This window comes from Pinus tabuliformis, chromosome 1_2, assembly GCF_031772625.1.
Source record: "Pinus tabuliformis cultivar Carrire ecotype Pingquan chromosome 1_2, CPIR1, whole genome shotgun sequence".
Lineage (NCBI taxonomy): Eukaryota > Viridiplantae > Streptophyta > Pinopsida > Pinales > Pinaceae > Pinus > Pinus tabuliformis.
Genome location: NC_142298.1, coordinates 87,557,252 through 87,574,015, shown reverse-complemented (window position 1 = coordinate 87,574,015; position 16,764 = coordinate 87,557,252).

The following is a 16,764-nucleotide window of genomic DNA, read 5'->3' as shown; positions in this document are numbered from 1 at the left end:
GTGGGGGGAGTTGATAGATCTGGCTGTTGAGAGCCTTAGATTATCAGATCTGGGAGCGGAGTTGGACTCATACTCCTCAGATTTGATAGATCTACCATTCTTGTACATAGATCTGTAAATTTTGTAATTATTTCTCTAACGTGGGTTTTTTTTGGGTTTTAGTTTTTATCATTGTATATATCGTTTGGGTGCTTTCTTGTTGTCGTACAACTACAAATCTGATGCAAAAATTTGTGTAGAGTCCAGATCTAGGCTCTGGAGGGTAAGATCTGGATCTCTGAGGTTTATCAACATAATTTCTTAAGGATATTATTCAGATTTTTTACAGTCCAATGTTTTAAAAGTTTTAAATCTATAATTTTCATAAGGGTTTCATGGAAAATTTGAGGCAAAAAGCATATCATTTTAAAATAAGATTTTCTGGGAAATTTTCTTGGTTTTTTGGCTACCATTTTTCTCTTGTCTGTTGTTATATTGAGCTTCCATTTTCTGCTGCGTTCCTTTCCTCCGAAAAATTTCGATTTTTTTTTTTTTTTTTGTATTTGCGTTTTAGGGTTTCTGGAAAATTCGAATCCCTTCTGCAACACCTTGTCTTTGCTGCCTTAAATCACTGGTGTGGTTGTTCTTCCTTTTCATTGCGGTCCTAACGTTGCCCTCATCCTCCTGCCATCTTTCTTCCTACAAAAAATGAGTGCCAAACCCCTGCTCGTAGTCTTTCCCTCTTCCACGTTGTGATACCTGCGTTTTACCTCCTTAGCTTCTGCCGGCTCATCTCCTCGTAGCTCTCAGCCCTCCTCGTCGACCTGCGCCAATCCTCATCGTTGCCCTCTCGCTATCCATTCTCCACACCTATCGCTCCATCGACCTGCAACAACTGCCATATCCCTCTCCTTTGTCGAGCCCCTCCAAGCGCAGCTTCTTCCTTCAAGTTTTCTTCTCTGTCGTCGTTGCTTGCAAAACCCAAACATTTCGAATTTTTTTATTTACTTCGTTTGTATGTGTATGGTTAGATTTTTTATTTTATTTTTATTTTTAGTTTGGTTAACTTATGTCTTTTTTTTTTAGTTTAGGATTTGAGTTAAATTTATTTATTTTATCTTTTAGATTCGTTTTGATATAAAATTTGATTTTTTTGTCTTGTTTTGATTTCACATTTTTTTTTCTACTGCTAATTTTTTGATTTTGATTTTGATTTCCTTTCTTTTTATTTTTTATTATGTTAAAAATTAAAAATCTAAAATTTAAAAAATTTCATTTATGTGACTTTAAAATCCTAAAAGAATTAAATTAAAAGGGGAATGTGTTCCCTCACATTTAATTTTTTTTATCTTTTATGTGGCCTATGACCCATAATTTTTTTTTAATTTTAATTGAGGTCTTTTTATTTGATTTTTAGTCACATTAAAAATTCGATTTCTTCATTTACCACATTAGATTAATTGCCTAAGGAATAATTAAGTTGTTAATTATTATTATTATTATTATTATGTTTTTGTCCTTTCGTGGTAGTGATTTCTCTATTAACAAGTGTGATTAATGTTTTAAAAATTATATTGCCTCTTGAAAAAAGAATTAATTCCAGATCTGGGTTTGGGAAGAAAATCATTTTTAATCTAGAATCATTGCTTCGCAGTTAATTTTCATAATTCTTTATGGGATTTTAATTCCTAGAATATATTGCAGTTTTGGGCATTTACATATAATCATCGTGATTGTCAATTTCACCATATTTATAAATTGCTTGGGATAACTTGTTTCTGTTTAGTCTATGGTTAATTGAATATAAAGGCACTGGTCTATAATAATTTTTATCTCGTGGTTGTGTCTTGGTCGTATTAGGACTTGATCTATTTATCTCAGTTAACCATGAATCATCTACATTCGTCAACTTGTCCATCTTTAAGTCTTCTAGAGCTTGTGTTTCACAGACTATCCACATTCATTCACCTCAGGGACTACCCCCTCTTGACTTGTATAGAAGAGAGTCTAAACGGAGTGAGTAAGGATTAAAGTGACAACCCTTACTTTGAGCGTTGTTGCGGTGCCTAGACACTTTGTGCGACAACATTTTTTGGAGCCGTTGTCGGGGATAGAGTTTTTTTTGTCATTGGTTCTCACAATATTTTTCTAATCATCTCACCTTTTCCACCATTCATTAGCTCATTAAGCGATGCAACCTTTTTGGCGTCGTTGTCGAGGATATTCTATTCTTGATGTTTCAACAACATTTCCTCAAAATTTTTCTCATTTCTCATTTCTCATTCGAGCCGACAAAGCCAACACTTCTTGGCATTTCCACCAAGGACCAATTTACTGGACCTTGGCTTTACGGCATTTGATATCATTTTTCTAGTGTAATTTCGTCTTTTCATTTCTCACCATCCTAACTCTTGTCATCTCTCATCTAATGCTCTCATCTTCACTTTCTGCACCTGGACATTCCGGTTGGTTTATTGTTTGGGTGGTGACTCCATTTATTCATTCATTTAATCCCAAACAATGAGCCCTCCCTGAATATCCATATGCCTCCATCCACTAACTTCTCGGTTTTGCCTTTGGAAATTTTGTGAGCGATAATGCTCAAGTGGCGACTCCACTTCTTCCATTTCTTATAAGAATTTCTACTAGAAGCACACTTCTTGTAGATGTTTTGATTTTCTTGAGCAGGTATCTCTCTCTCTTATATCCATTTAGCCCATCTTTTTCCTGTTAAACAAGTCATCATGGATTATGACTTGTTTGCTCCTTGTGATTTTCCTAATATCCAGGGAGCTCCGCATGGTTATTCTTCTTTATTTGGTGACGCCATTGATGAATTTCCTCCTTTTCAAGGTAATAATGCTTTTACTACCGAAACTCACCTTCAGAATGTCAGCCTTTGTACAAGCATGTGTCTCCCATATTCTAAATATGAAGATGTGAAGATGAATATTTTCATTCTTACCTTACTTGGAGATGCTTTAGATTGGTTTGTTAATTTCCCTGATAACACTTTTGATTCTCTACAATCAATCATTGATGCCTTTGAAGATAGATATGGAGATAAAAGTAAAGTCAAAGCGAAAGCTGAAGTAAAGGAAACTATAGAAGTTGAAAATAATTTCAAAGAGTTAATTCAAATGGTTAAAGACGTACAGTTAAATCAGGTTCAAGTAAGCAATAATGCAGAAGTTAATCAGACTCAACTTATTAAAGATATGGAACTTAATCAAGCAAGATTAACAGCTGATCATAAGAGGGAAATTAATTCTATGCAAATCAAGTTATTAGCCCTAGAGGAAAAGACGACGATCATGGAATTCAATCATTCAAATCAAGTGACTGCCATGGAAGCAAGTTATCAATAAGAAATAAGTTCGATTCATAACAGATTGTCAACTATGGATAAAGAAATGACCATCGTGAGATTCGATTATAATAATCAGTTATCTATCATGCAAGCAAATCATAAGAAAGAGATAAACTATATGCAAAATTTCTTCATGGGCATGAAAGAAAATAATGATAAAATTATAAAAGACATGGAAGTTGATTAGATATCTCTTCAGAACAGATTGTTGGCCATAGAGAAAAGGTAGGCCCCATGTGTCATAAATACATAGGGAATCATCGAAAACATATTAAAAATAATGGAAGTTAATCATTCTAATAAAATGTCCATTATCATAATCTAATAAAGACTATGCAAGCGAATCATGTCACTCTGCAAGAAAGATTCATGAAAATTGAACTCAATCAAACGAAGTTAATAGTAAGACATGCTAGAGAAATGAGTTTATTACATAAGAGGCTGGAAGAGAGGAAATCATAGGTCCCACCTTGTTGTGAATATCCTGAGAAAGAGGTTAACTCCATTATCATGATCAAAGAAGAAATTAAAAAAGATCAAGTTATAACTCATGACACCTGTGAGATTGATCCATCATTTTTGACAAAGCAGATGCAAAATGAAGAAAGACATGTCATGCATGTCTTACATAATTCATCTAAGAGTTTTGAAGTAGAATGCTCCACATCATCAGTGATACATCATGCCACAAAGAAAAAGTGCAAGAGAAAGAGAATGACAAAGCGGTTTGATGCATCCGATGGCTGTGAGCAACTTGATTTTCAGATAGGAAAAAGTCCTACCGTGTGCAGGATTGGACATGGCACATCCGAGAAACAACCAAAAGATTTGCCTGAAAGCATAAAAATGTTCAGTATGCACTATATTGAACCCATCTCATGCCATGTGGCATCTTTGTATTTTATTTCTAACCTTATACCCTATTATATCAGTATTTCATTTTGTAATAAGATTTATGTTTTTCATGTTATTAGGATAGTTAATAAATGAAGAGCTTATATCTTTCATGTGCTTAATGTTATATGATGATTTTTTTATGGACGCTACTTATGTTATATTGTGTGTTGCGTGGATGCAGATTCTGGAATCTCATATTCCTCCGGTGCAACAACTTGTCCCCAAGTAGAGCCAGATGTTAACCACTATGTGTCAATGACCCATAGCAGTACACCCCTTTTTTTTCGCAAAAGGGATAACACTTGATCAATGTATATGTGCCGTCTAGCAATCATCATCAACCTGACTTCCAAGATGTTATGTAAACCCTTTCTGCATGTGTATAATGTAAATAATCTCAACAGATCTGTGTCATGTATGTAATGACCTAGGTAAACCTACTTTTCTAGTGACGATCTCCATCCTGGGAGGTTTTTTGTCTCACCGATCTATTCTCAGATGGTCAGTAGAGTTTTCCTCCAGTCTTACCCCAAATATGGAATGGATTTTGTCACTAAGATCTAAGGTGAATCTTAGTGTTCTAGATCGAGTCTATGTAAAAGTAATTTGGGAATAATCCTAACTATTTTGTTAGGTTATTTTATTACAAATTGCTTGGTCTGCTGGATTATGTTTGTGTCGTAGAAATGGGTAGTCTGTGAGGGTCTATTACAAATGGGTTTTGCCCCTTATGATGTAAAAAATATGAAAATCATGATGTAAAGTGTCTTGAGGGTGGAAAAATAATTTACTCTGTCATCGGATGATTAATTAAATTCTCTGGCAAAAAATTAATTAAAATCCTAAGCCAAAAATTTAATTAATTCTAGGTCCTAGGTAAATTTAAATTCTCCAAAGGCAAAATTCATCGGTCCTTAAAAATTAAATTTTAAAAGATCTCGGGACTAAAATAAATTAATTATTTTGCCAAATTATAAAACTTTGATCCCTGGGGTTTAATTCAAAGTTAAATTCTTGGGGAAATTAACTCAAAAAAATTATTTTTGAGTTAATTAAAATGCATTTAATTAAAAATTCAAATTTCCTCAAGAATTAAATAATTTGACGGATGAGATTAAAAGAAATTTTAATCTTTATCAATTGTCAAGATTGCTTTGATGAGGATCACTAGAACTAGCCGTTGAAGGGTTTATCTTTAAATAGGAAGTCATTTTTCAGTTGATCTATCTGACCTTTAAGTCATGTGCTTAGCAACAAGCTCTTATGTAATCTTTTCTGGATAATAAAGAAAGACTTTGGGGTTAAGTTTTTCTGGTGTTACACTTCATGAGACTACTGTAAGATGTGTTGTTTTCATGCATATTTTTTTCTAAAGCCATGTTGAAGCCCCGAAAATCGGGTCGACAACAAGGGGGATACCCACCCGGTCCGGACCTTAGTTGGCAGCTCCTTATCCGTTTGGTATAGCGGGTCCGACTGGGGATATTGGGACTAGTTTCCCAATTTAAGGGTGTGTGTGTGTGCAGAGTTGTATGATGCTGATCTAAGAGTACTTAAAGCTAATTTAATTCAAACTTTTAAACTAACTCTATGCTATTGTAATCTAATGAGAAACAACACATCTAATCTACGCTAACCCGGGGTGTATTTCTTCTATTATGCGATCTAAAGAGATTTCAAACAATAACTGGTAATAAAGATCATTCAGCTATCATAAGAATAGAAATCAATTAAGATAAACCACTTTGCATAAAAAGTTAGGCAAAACAGTTGTGAACAACATATCGCATAATAAGTTATTCATATATCAAACATAAATAAATGACTCCACCGTACAAAAGTGCCAAATGGTAACTCACACATTCATGCAGTAACATATAAACAACTAAAAACTGTATATCACTTTAAGAATATAAACAGAAACGGTCAAGCGATAAAAGTACCATTTATGACTGGTTCCACTCATGAGCTTCAAGCAACAATGATTTATCTCTCCTTGCTCTAACATCTACTAAGAGTACAGAAGCGCAACATTAGTAGCAGATATCAAATGCAAACATTAATAAACCTTGATCCATCCATTCATCAAAACCCCCTCCGAGGGTGCAAAAGTGCATGTTCTGAGGACAAGTTTTTTGACAAATTTCTGGACCCTTCTCCAAATGCCTGAGAAGGGTTTAAATACTGCTAACTAATTAACTTAATTACATAAATTTAGGATACGGTTTTTAAATGACCGCCCTTCTGCTAAAGCAAAACTATTTCTAAAAATTGAATCTAATTCCTAACCATTTCTGTATTTGCTCCTTAGTGCTGCAAACATGCAACATTTGTCTGGGAAGAGTCGGCTGGTCGCCTTCTGCTTTCGTTTGAGCTACGAAAATAGAAATAACACGCGCTAGCACTACTTTCTGGTAAACTAGAAGATATTTTCGAGAATCTTCCTCTGGCTGGGTGTATTCACTGCGTGTATACTTGGTAATAACCCAAATTTCTCTCAAACTGATTCTGCTTTTGCTATTTCGGTTTCCGGCCTTGCGAATGACTGAACAAGTTAGGGACTTTGCTCTCTGAACAATTTTCTTAGCGATGCTGCCTCCGTTCTTTGTTCCGGGCTTTTCTGGTGCGTTTTCCTTCTTTAGTGCCTTTTTTCCTTTACCGGGCATAAGCTTCAGGATCTTTTGTAAACATGCTGCTTTTGTGCGCTTTTGACTCTGAGCGTTGGATGGCCTATTGACATCAGCATCTGTTGAGTGATACTCTGGAATCTGTGGTCCTGTTGCATGCGGCATTCGTTTATGAAAGCATCTCTTCTCTATTCTCCGAGCATTGACGCTTTCGCCTTTTCCTTAGATGTTTCCTGCACATTGCTTCATGTTATTTCCTGTCTTACAGTTTACGCAAAGGAAAAGAGTAATGATAATAAAGATTGACATGAAAGCTTTAAGCTCTTATGAATGTATAAAATCATGACACCCATAGCGAACTGACTCTTCGAAAAACACAAAACTGTCCTTCTTGAATACTTTGGCGTACATTCATTAATTTCTTTTAAGGCGCGCGCCCAATTTTGGTTTACGGACAGCTTTCCTTGAATACTGCGCCGAGAAAAATTTGCGATGGGTGATTTCTGCGACTCGCATCGCAGCATCGCGGATCACGTCGTCAAGATGTGTCATCGCAGAAATTCATGATTGCATTTATCGCAAATCGCATTTATCGCATATCGCATTTATCGCAGTTCGCAGCATTGCGGTATCGCAGATCACGCTTAGTCATTCAATCATTGTGTGCTGCTTACGCGATGTTGCGATATGCGACGTCGCATATCGGCCGTCGGAGATTTCTTAAGATTTTTCATTTAAGAGCGCTTCATAATGTATGCGATGCGATGAATTTCGCGTCGCTTCTTCGTAGTTTATTATGCTCATAAGAAAATGTTTTATTCTCTTCTCGCGATGCAATACAATTTTAAGGAGTCAAATACAAAAATTTTCATAAAATGTTTTTTGGATTTTTTATTAAGGGTCCCCATTTGCTTGGTGTTATTGCTAATACCAAACAAAGAGGGGGGTTGTTGGTGGCCACAACAAGCCATTGATGATAGCTTGTAAGGAGTGATTTCAGTACAAGTATCTTGCTCAGTTGTTGGGGTTTGAATAATAATCTAAATTTTGAACGTAATAGCAGGTATCTCTATTTGTCTAAGTTTTATTATTATTTTCTCGCTCTATTTTTAATGGTTGGATCGAGTTTTGCAAGGAAATCTTGATTTTAGATCCTCGAGCGTTAGGGGAAGTTTTCAGTTGGACCAGCCAATTCTTGATCCGTGTTTTCTGAGGAGCCCAGTGAAATTATCCCGGTTTTATCCTAAGATTTTTTTTTTTGTTGGTGATGAACGAAGGGTTGCGAGTTAGCACCTCCTTAAAATTTAAAAATTTAATTTTTGTGGTGGAAATTGATAGATTTGGCTGTTGAGAGCCTTAGATTATCAGATCTGGGAGTGGAGTTGGACTCATACTCTTCATATCCGATAGATCTACTATTCTTGTGCATAGGTCTGTGAATTTTGTAATTATTTTTCTAACGTGGGTTTTTCTGAGTTTTAGTTTTTATCATTGTATATATCATTTAGGTGTTTTTTTTGTTGTCGTGCAGCTACAAATCTCAGGAAGAAATTTGTGTAGAGTCCAGATCTAGGCCCTAAAGGGTAAGATCTGAATCTCTGGGGTTTATCAACATAATTTCCCAAGGATATTATTCAGATCTTTTGTAGTCCAAAGTTTTAAATTTGGAAATTTTCATAAGGGTTTTACGGATAATCTAAAGCAAAAAACATATCATTTTAAAATAAGATTTTCTGGGAAATTTTCTTGGTTTTTTGGCTACCATTTTTCTCCTGTCTACTGCCATATTGAGCTTCCATTTTCTGCTGCGTTTTTCTCCTCTGGAAAATTTCAAATTTTTTTTTTTGGTTATCTGCGTTTTGGGGTTTCTAAAAAAGTCGAATCCCTTCTGCAACTCCTTGTCTTCATTGCCTTAAATCACTGGTGTGGTTGTTCTTCCTTTTCACTACGGCCCTAGCTTCGCCTTCATCCTCCTGCCATTTTTCTTCCTGCAAAAAACGAGTGCCAAACCCCTGCTCGCAGTCTTTCCCTCCTCCACGTTGTCATACATGTGTTTTACCTCCTTAGCTTCTTCCAACTCATCTCCTCACAGCTCTTGGCCCTCCTCATTGACTTGCGCTAGTCCTCATCGCTGCCCTCTCGCTGTCCATTCTCCACAGCCATCGCTCCATTGACCTGCAACAACCGCTGCCATATCCCTCTCCTCTGTCGAGCCCCTCCAAGCGTTGCTTCCTCCGTCGAGTTTTCTTCTCCGCTTTCGCTGCCTGCAAAACCTAAACATTTCGACTTTTTTTTTTATTTACTTATTTGTATGTGTATGGTTAAGTTTAGGTTTTGTTTTAGCTAGTTTTTTTTTTTTTAGGATTTGAGTTAGATATATTTTATGCTATCTTTTAGATTCATTTTGATTTAACATTTGATTTTTTTTTTTGGTCTTGTTTTTATTTCACATTTTTTTTTTACTTATGATTTTTTTTTATTTATTTATTTCCTTTTCTTTTATTTTATTTTTTTTTAATTTTTGATTTTGCTTTAAAAAAAATAAAAAAAAAAACCATTAAAAATCAAAAATTTAAAAAATTTATTTTATGTGACTTTAAAATTCCTAAAAGAATTAAATCAAAAGGGGAATTTGTGCCCTCACATTTATTTATTTATTATTTTTTTTTGTGGCCTACGACACATAATTTTTTAAATTTTAACTAAGGTCTTTTGATTTGATTTTAGTCACATTAAAAATTTGATTTCTTCATTTACCACATTAAATTAATTTCCTAATGAATAATTAAGTTGTTAATCTAAAGTTTCTTGGTGTCCTTTCGTGGTAGTAATTTCTCTATTGACAAGTGCGATTAATGTTTTAAAAATTATATTTCTTATTGGAAAATGATAATTAATTCTAGATCTGGGTTATTGAAGAAAATCATTTTTAATCTAGAATCATTGCTTAGCAGTGAATTTTCATAATTCTTCATGGGATTTTAATTGCTAGAATATATTGCAGTTTTGGGCGTTTACATATAATCATCATGATCGTCAATCTCGCGATATTTATAAATTGCCTAGGATAACTTGTTTTTGTTTAGTCTATGGTTAACTGAATATAAAGGGACTGGTCTATAATCATTTCTATCTTGTGTTTGTGTCTTGGTCGTATTAGTGCTTGATCTATTTATCTCAGTTAACCAGGACTCATCTACATTAGTTGAGTTGTCTATCTTTAAGTCTCATAGAGCCTGTGTTTCATAGGCTATCCTCATTCATTCACCTTAGGAACTACCCCCCTTTGACTTGTCTAGGAGAGAGTCTAAACAGAGTGAGTAAGGATTAAAGTGATAGCCCTTACTCTAAGTGTTGTCGCAGTGCCTAGACACTTTGTGCGACAACACTCCCAAATCAAGTGAAACGTACATGTGAGAATTTCGTAGTAGAAAAAAAGATGGGCATGATTGATGTAGACAAAATATGGTATTGGATTGAAAAATATTTTGGTAATAATCACATCAAGAACATTTTGTCGACGCATTTTGAACCATCTAGTGTGGTTCATCATCAAGACAAGATGAATATTTTCCAACATTCATAATATGGATCACAAAAGCCTGAATTCAAATATAGTATTGGATTATTTAAGGGTTTATAAAGTATTAAATAGATTACATCTTTACATATTTGAATATGAAAAAATAATTTTGAATTCAATATCACATGCAATCTATTATAAAAAGTAATAAACATATGCATCTATATTGCATATTCAAATATGTATTGTTGAATTAAAAATAAATTTTAAATTGAATGACAAATCATCTATCTTTATTACAAACTAATTTATAAAAATGTAATATATTTATTATAAATTATTTCTAATTAATTTAATATAAAAAATAGCAAACTTCAATTATGAATAATAAATATGAAATACACTTAATATAAGAATGGTAAAACTTTATCATGGATAATGAGCTATACAAAAAAAACAAACATTATTAAAATTCCTTTAGTATACAAATCATATTAAGTAAATATAATATCAAAATCTTCTTCTCATCCTCAATAAAATTCAATGCATACAAGCTATATTATGTAAATGTGATATCAAATTCTTTGGATAAAGAAGATTAGCCATTAGTAGACTTACCACATTAAAATTCCCCATATGTCATATGTCAATACTATCATGTTTGCTATGTCAAGATCATCCAAGTTTATGGTTAACTTTGTTAGAAGTCATTTTCCTATATCCATTTGTACACAAATTCCAGAGGAGATAACTTGTAACATCTTTTGGAATAAAATTGTGAAACAAGAATTTTCTGAAGTGGTTACTATTACTTTGGAGCATTTCTTTTTCCCATAGGAAAACTAGAAGATTTGGAGCATTACTCAAAGTGGTATAGTCCCAATAGCTTCAATTTCTTCTTTGAATTTTGGGTTTCATTGCTTCATGCATGTACTTTGCTGCTACAAAAGTTTTGTCAAATAATCATGTTGTTAAAAAAACTATTTGGTGTAATATTGACAGTCGATGTTTCGATTATCGATTCTCCATAAATTCTCATTTTGGTCTTAAAAAAGGGACTATTTTTTAACAATCTTATTGGACAATAAGTTCATTGATATCCTCAAATCATTAATAGACATTTCAACATCTTTGTATTAAAATTGTTTGGTAGGGACTATGTTACATGCAACACTTGTTTTATTTGCTTTTTGGACTTATGTGTTTAGTCTTAATCTTTAATTACCTTTCACAGAGTGTGATTTATTCATTTTGTTAGTCGATTCAATTTATTTGTGACGATGGATGTTGGTCAACAACTTGAGTTTCAAATTCCATAAATACATCAATATGTTTTTTAGTTTTATTTTTTATTTGTATAATTTTCCATCATTATGCTGAATTTAAGTTGGGGTTCATCCATATATTGGATGGAAGCATGATTTTCTCAACATCAAGATGTGGTCACTAGGATTGTGTGAGACTTGATCGATTCTAGAAACCTCATGGGCTAGATTTTATCCCCCGCTGTTGGCTCCCACCCTCAATCCCTCCCCATGAGATTTAAACATGTGACCTAATGGGGACTAAACCTCACACAAACCACCTAATATATATCTCATGAATAAATGCATCAATACATTATGATTGGATTTGTGTATCTAAGACTCTCTAAACACTTGCCTACTCCATAACTCAAATACCACTTGTTTTAAATAAATCACAATGAATTATTTACAAGGTAATTGTTCAATATTTAGAAAAAATATGAAGAATCAAATTGTCAGTAGAGGTGATCCCTAATGATCACAATGCACACATTGATTGAGGATGGTCATTGTCTAATTTTTTAAAATCAACCTAGTTAATTCATGCACAAATATGGTCAAACTTGATCACCCAGTTGATTAGGTGTGTAGACCATTTAGGCTGAGACATTTTTATTGAGATGAGCCATGTAGATCTAGATCAATGACACAAATTTGAGTAGTTGCCATGTGTAGAGTTAGAGATGACGAGGGCTAGGAATTAGTCACATGCCAAGGTTAAATTATTAGGTTTAGAAGTTTGTTGCATAGTTTTCCTAGTGCACCATCGACTGAATGATGCCAATCATGGAGCAAGGGTGGACTAATGCATAGATTAGTGTTTTCCTCATGTACCAATGATTTAATTGTACAAGTGAAAGTCATCATCAACTCAAAATAATGCATTGCAGAATAAAACTTCATTGCACTCTATAATTAATGGGAAATCTTATGCTACCCCTACTCAAATGTGAAAAAATTGGTTGGCTTGGGGATTAATTCGCCTTTACACTCCTGAAGAGTTTTGATGTTGCATTGTCATATCAATAATCTAGTAAAAATGTGTCAGTACACTAAATTTAGTTCATTGCCAATTGGAGATTCATAAGTTGTAGAGGTAATTTCAATGGTGAGTTATTATGTATGAGTAATTTGTAAATGATTGTTGATATGCCACTGGATAGTTCATCACAACATATTTGATAAAAATAGACTAAAATCCATACTATGAGGGTTAATTTCCTTAGATTCGAAATTTATTAAAAACTATTTGCCTATTCATGTAATAGATAAAATGTGGAAAATAGAGAACACAAAATACAATTACACACCAAAAACAATGAACACGAGATATGTGTTGTGAAACCTTTAAGGGAGAAAACCTAGTTGGAAAGTGAGGCTACTCTACTCTCTTTTGCTTGGAATGAAGTGCAAGTACAAAGGAGAAGACATTCTTTATGGAGTCATCTAATACGTGTGGCTTGATAGGTTGCTACATAATACTAAACCCCTTTGTTACACTCTCTCAGTCCCAAGTTGATCTACTCTACCATACTATGAAATAAGATACAACTGAATAGAATGAAACCCCTTTTCGTCCTAGCAACTCAGTTTTAACATACCTTGATAGCAAACTAGGGGTCAAGTTTGACTATTTCAACTCTAGACTAAAGTTACAAATTCAACCCTTCTAAAGTATTCTTTAAAGTCCTGTCATGGTTAGCCTCACATGCATGAATAACAAGTGTTGACATGGCATCCACTTGTGCCATGGTGGTAAAACATGACAGGTCAACTTCTAGGAGGCATAACTTTTGCATACAAACTCTAATTGACATGATTATTGCACTGTTGGAAAGGTCACTAGATGTAGAATATTGTCTCAAGGTCCTCAACACTAGCAGGAAAGTTTTAACCCAAAAAACATCATTTAAGGCCTCAAAATGACCCCATAAGTTTCTATACTCGAATAATCAAAACTGGATCTCGCTTAAAACTAATCTTGCAAGTTTTATGACAAATTATATAATGATCCATTCCATATGAATGAAATAAATATGTAATTTCTTTTCTAATCAACTTGGAGTTGACATGTGGTATATATATATATATATATTGTCATTCAAAAAAGTTTTCAACAACCATTTAAAATATAACACGCTTCATACTTGAATTTCTTTATATATATATATATATATATATATATATATATATATATATATATTATTCCTTGTCTTAAAAAATCACATAAGTACTCATATATATCAACGTGTATTTCTTTTCTCAAAAAATTACATAAAAAATTACATCATGAAAACTAAAGTCATGATTAGTCCTTACTCAAAAAAATTTAAAGTGTTTCATTAATCCAAGGTACATGCATAAAATATGTAGTGACCATTTTGTAGGTTAGACGTAATTTGTGATGTACCAAATAAAAAGATTCAAAGCATAAATTACATATATGACTCAAATATATTTGAATAAAAAATAGAATTGTAGATAAAATGGACAATATAACCAATAGTATTATACCTTTATTGATATAGAAGTAATTTTCACTTGCCTTTTTAAAGGGGAAACTTCCAATAGAGAAAAGCTCAAAGTAAGAATGATTTTTAAGACACCCTTTACAATGCTTCTACATCTTTATATAGTACTTTCTATCCCTTAAGAACATTCTAGAGAAGGAACTTTGTAGTAGGCACAACCTTCTAGTAAGCCACTAGTAAGCCTTCTTACAATAATTGTGTTCATACTACTAAATAAGTCTTATTTATTAGTGATGACCTCCACACATAGCAATGCATAGTAATCTATCTACTTATAGAATTAGGGAGGTTAAGACCCTAACATGCACATCACCTTAAAAAGTATCCTTTTCCTCGAGGCTCGAGATGTGGGAAGTCATGTAGAATGGTTGTCGGTTCCCATGTGGTATATTTTGCTTGTGAATTTTTCCATTGTATTAGAACTTCCTAAATAGTGTAATGGTGAAGATGACACTCGTTTTTCAAGGACACCCTCTTCATATATCCAAATGGAACCTTCTTCATCCAATTCAGGCACAATAGTTTGAACATGATAATTAGATCCAACCACTTTCTTTAAGTGGGAGACATGAAAAATAAAATGGATCTTAGAGTGGTTTGGAAGTGCGAATTTGTCAATAACTAGCCTAATACACTTGAAGATCTTCTAGGGGCCATCAAACTTTGGAGTAAGCATTTGGTGTTGGTCTTCTTTGAGGGAGGTTTACTTATATGGTTGTGGATGAAGGAAAACCTAATCCTCTTCAAAATGGCATTTAAATCGATGTTAATCAACTTGTTGGTTCATCCAATTATGAATCATTCCTAGATAATCTTTGAGAGTGCAAAGAATGTCGACCTAAAATGCACATGTTTTTCCAACCACTTATAACTTGGACACACTTGGTAAGTAAGATAATATTGATGGGGACTTTTGGCCATAAACTTCCTCAAGGGGGGTTATGTGAGTGGAACTATGATAAGTTGTATTATACCACCATTCTATTAGGGGTAGTCATTGATCCCATTATGATTTCCATTCATAAGTAAAGCACCTAAAATATGATTCCCAACACACATTAATAGCATTAGTGTGACCACAAGTTTGGGAGTGATAGGTAGTGCTAAGATGCAATTGAGTTCCCTAGAGTTCGAACAATTATTTCCAAAATTTACTAGTGAAAGTGGGGTCATAGTTTGTGATGATAGATTGGGGAATGCCATGTAGTTTGAATACGTTATCCATGAAATTTTGAGTGACTATTAAAGATTTAAGAGGTGTTGGAGGGCATAGAAATGAGCACATTTGGAAAGGCAATCAACCACAACCATGATGATAAATTTCTTGCCAGATTTAGGTAACCCCATAATGAAGTACATAGAAATGTTTATCCATACAATAGGTAGAATAGATATTGTAATGTACCTAGATTTTTCATTGTTTCATGCACAAAAGTGTGGATATCCTTCTTCATGTCTTTATAAAAGATATAAAAAAATTGATTTGTTCATATGTTTTATGAAAACCAAAATGACATGTTGTTGGTGATGCATGGAGTCTAGATTGCATCAAATACAAATGTCCTTTATATTAGAGCTAATCATTGTGCCAACTGCGGCCCAACAATGCATTAGAATCATGTTGAAGTTGTTGGATCAAGCTAGCAATCTTGAGATATGTGAACTATTCATTGTGGACTTCATTCACCCTCATTGTTATAATGAAGGAAAGTGAAAAGAGGGACCCTTATTCATATTTTCTAGAGAGAGTATCGACTAGCATATTCTACTTTCTCTTCTCATAAATTAACTCATAAGTGTAGTAACATTTGGATAACCCATTTCCATTTCTCAGGGACAAAATCCTTTGCTTCAAAGAGTGTTTGAGGATGTGATGATCAATTTTTATCTGGAAACATTTCCCAAGAAAGTAGGGACATTAGATATCCACAGTGTGTAAAATGGCCAACATTTCTTTTCAATAGGTGGATTTTATTGTATGTCACAAAGGTGTTTACTGGTAAAGGCCAATGGTTTTCCTTCTTGAAGGAGATATGTGCATATGCATTTTCATAAGGCATCACAAACTAATTAGTGAAATTGGGCATAGACAGCACTGGGGTTGTACACATAGAAATAATGGATTGATTTGCAACTACATTCCAATTGGAAGAATTTTTTCTAAGTAAAATAATGAGGGGAGTGACAAATTTTCCATAGTTCTAAATGAACTTTTTAATGGAACATTGTTAGACCAAGGAAACCTTGTAAACTTTTAAAAGTCGCAGGATGGAGCCAATCCTTCATTGCATCAATTTCCTTTATATCTAGTCATGGATTATCCCTACTAACAATAGGCCCAAAGATTCTACTTCTAGGACACAAAAGCCATATTTGGACCTTTTGAGAAAGAGTTGATCATGAGAATGTAGTTGTAAGATTTGGTCCACATGGATAACATGGGCATACCAAATTTTACTATAGAATAGGATGTCATCAAAAAAGACAAGGACAAAATGACATGGAAAAAGTTGAAATATGTGACTCATGA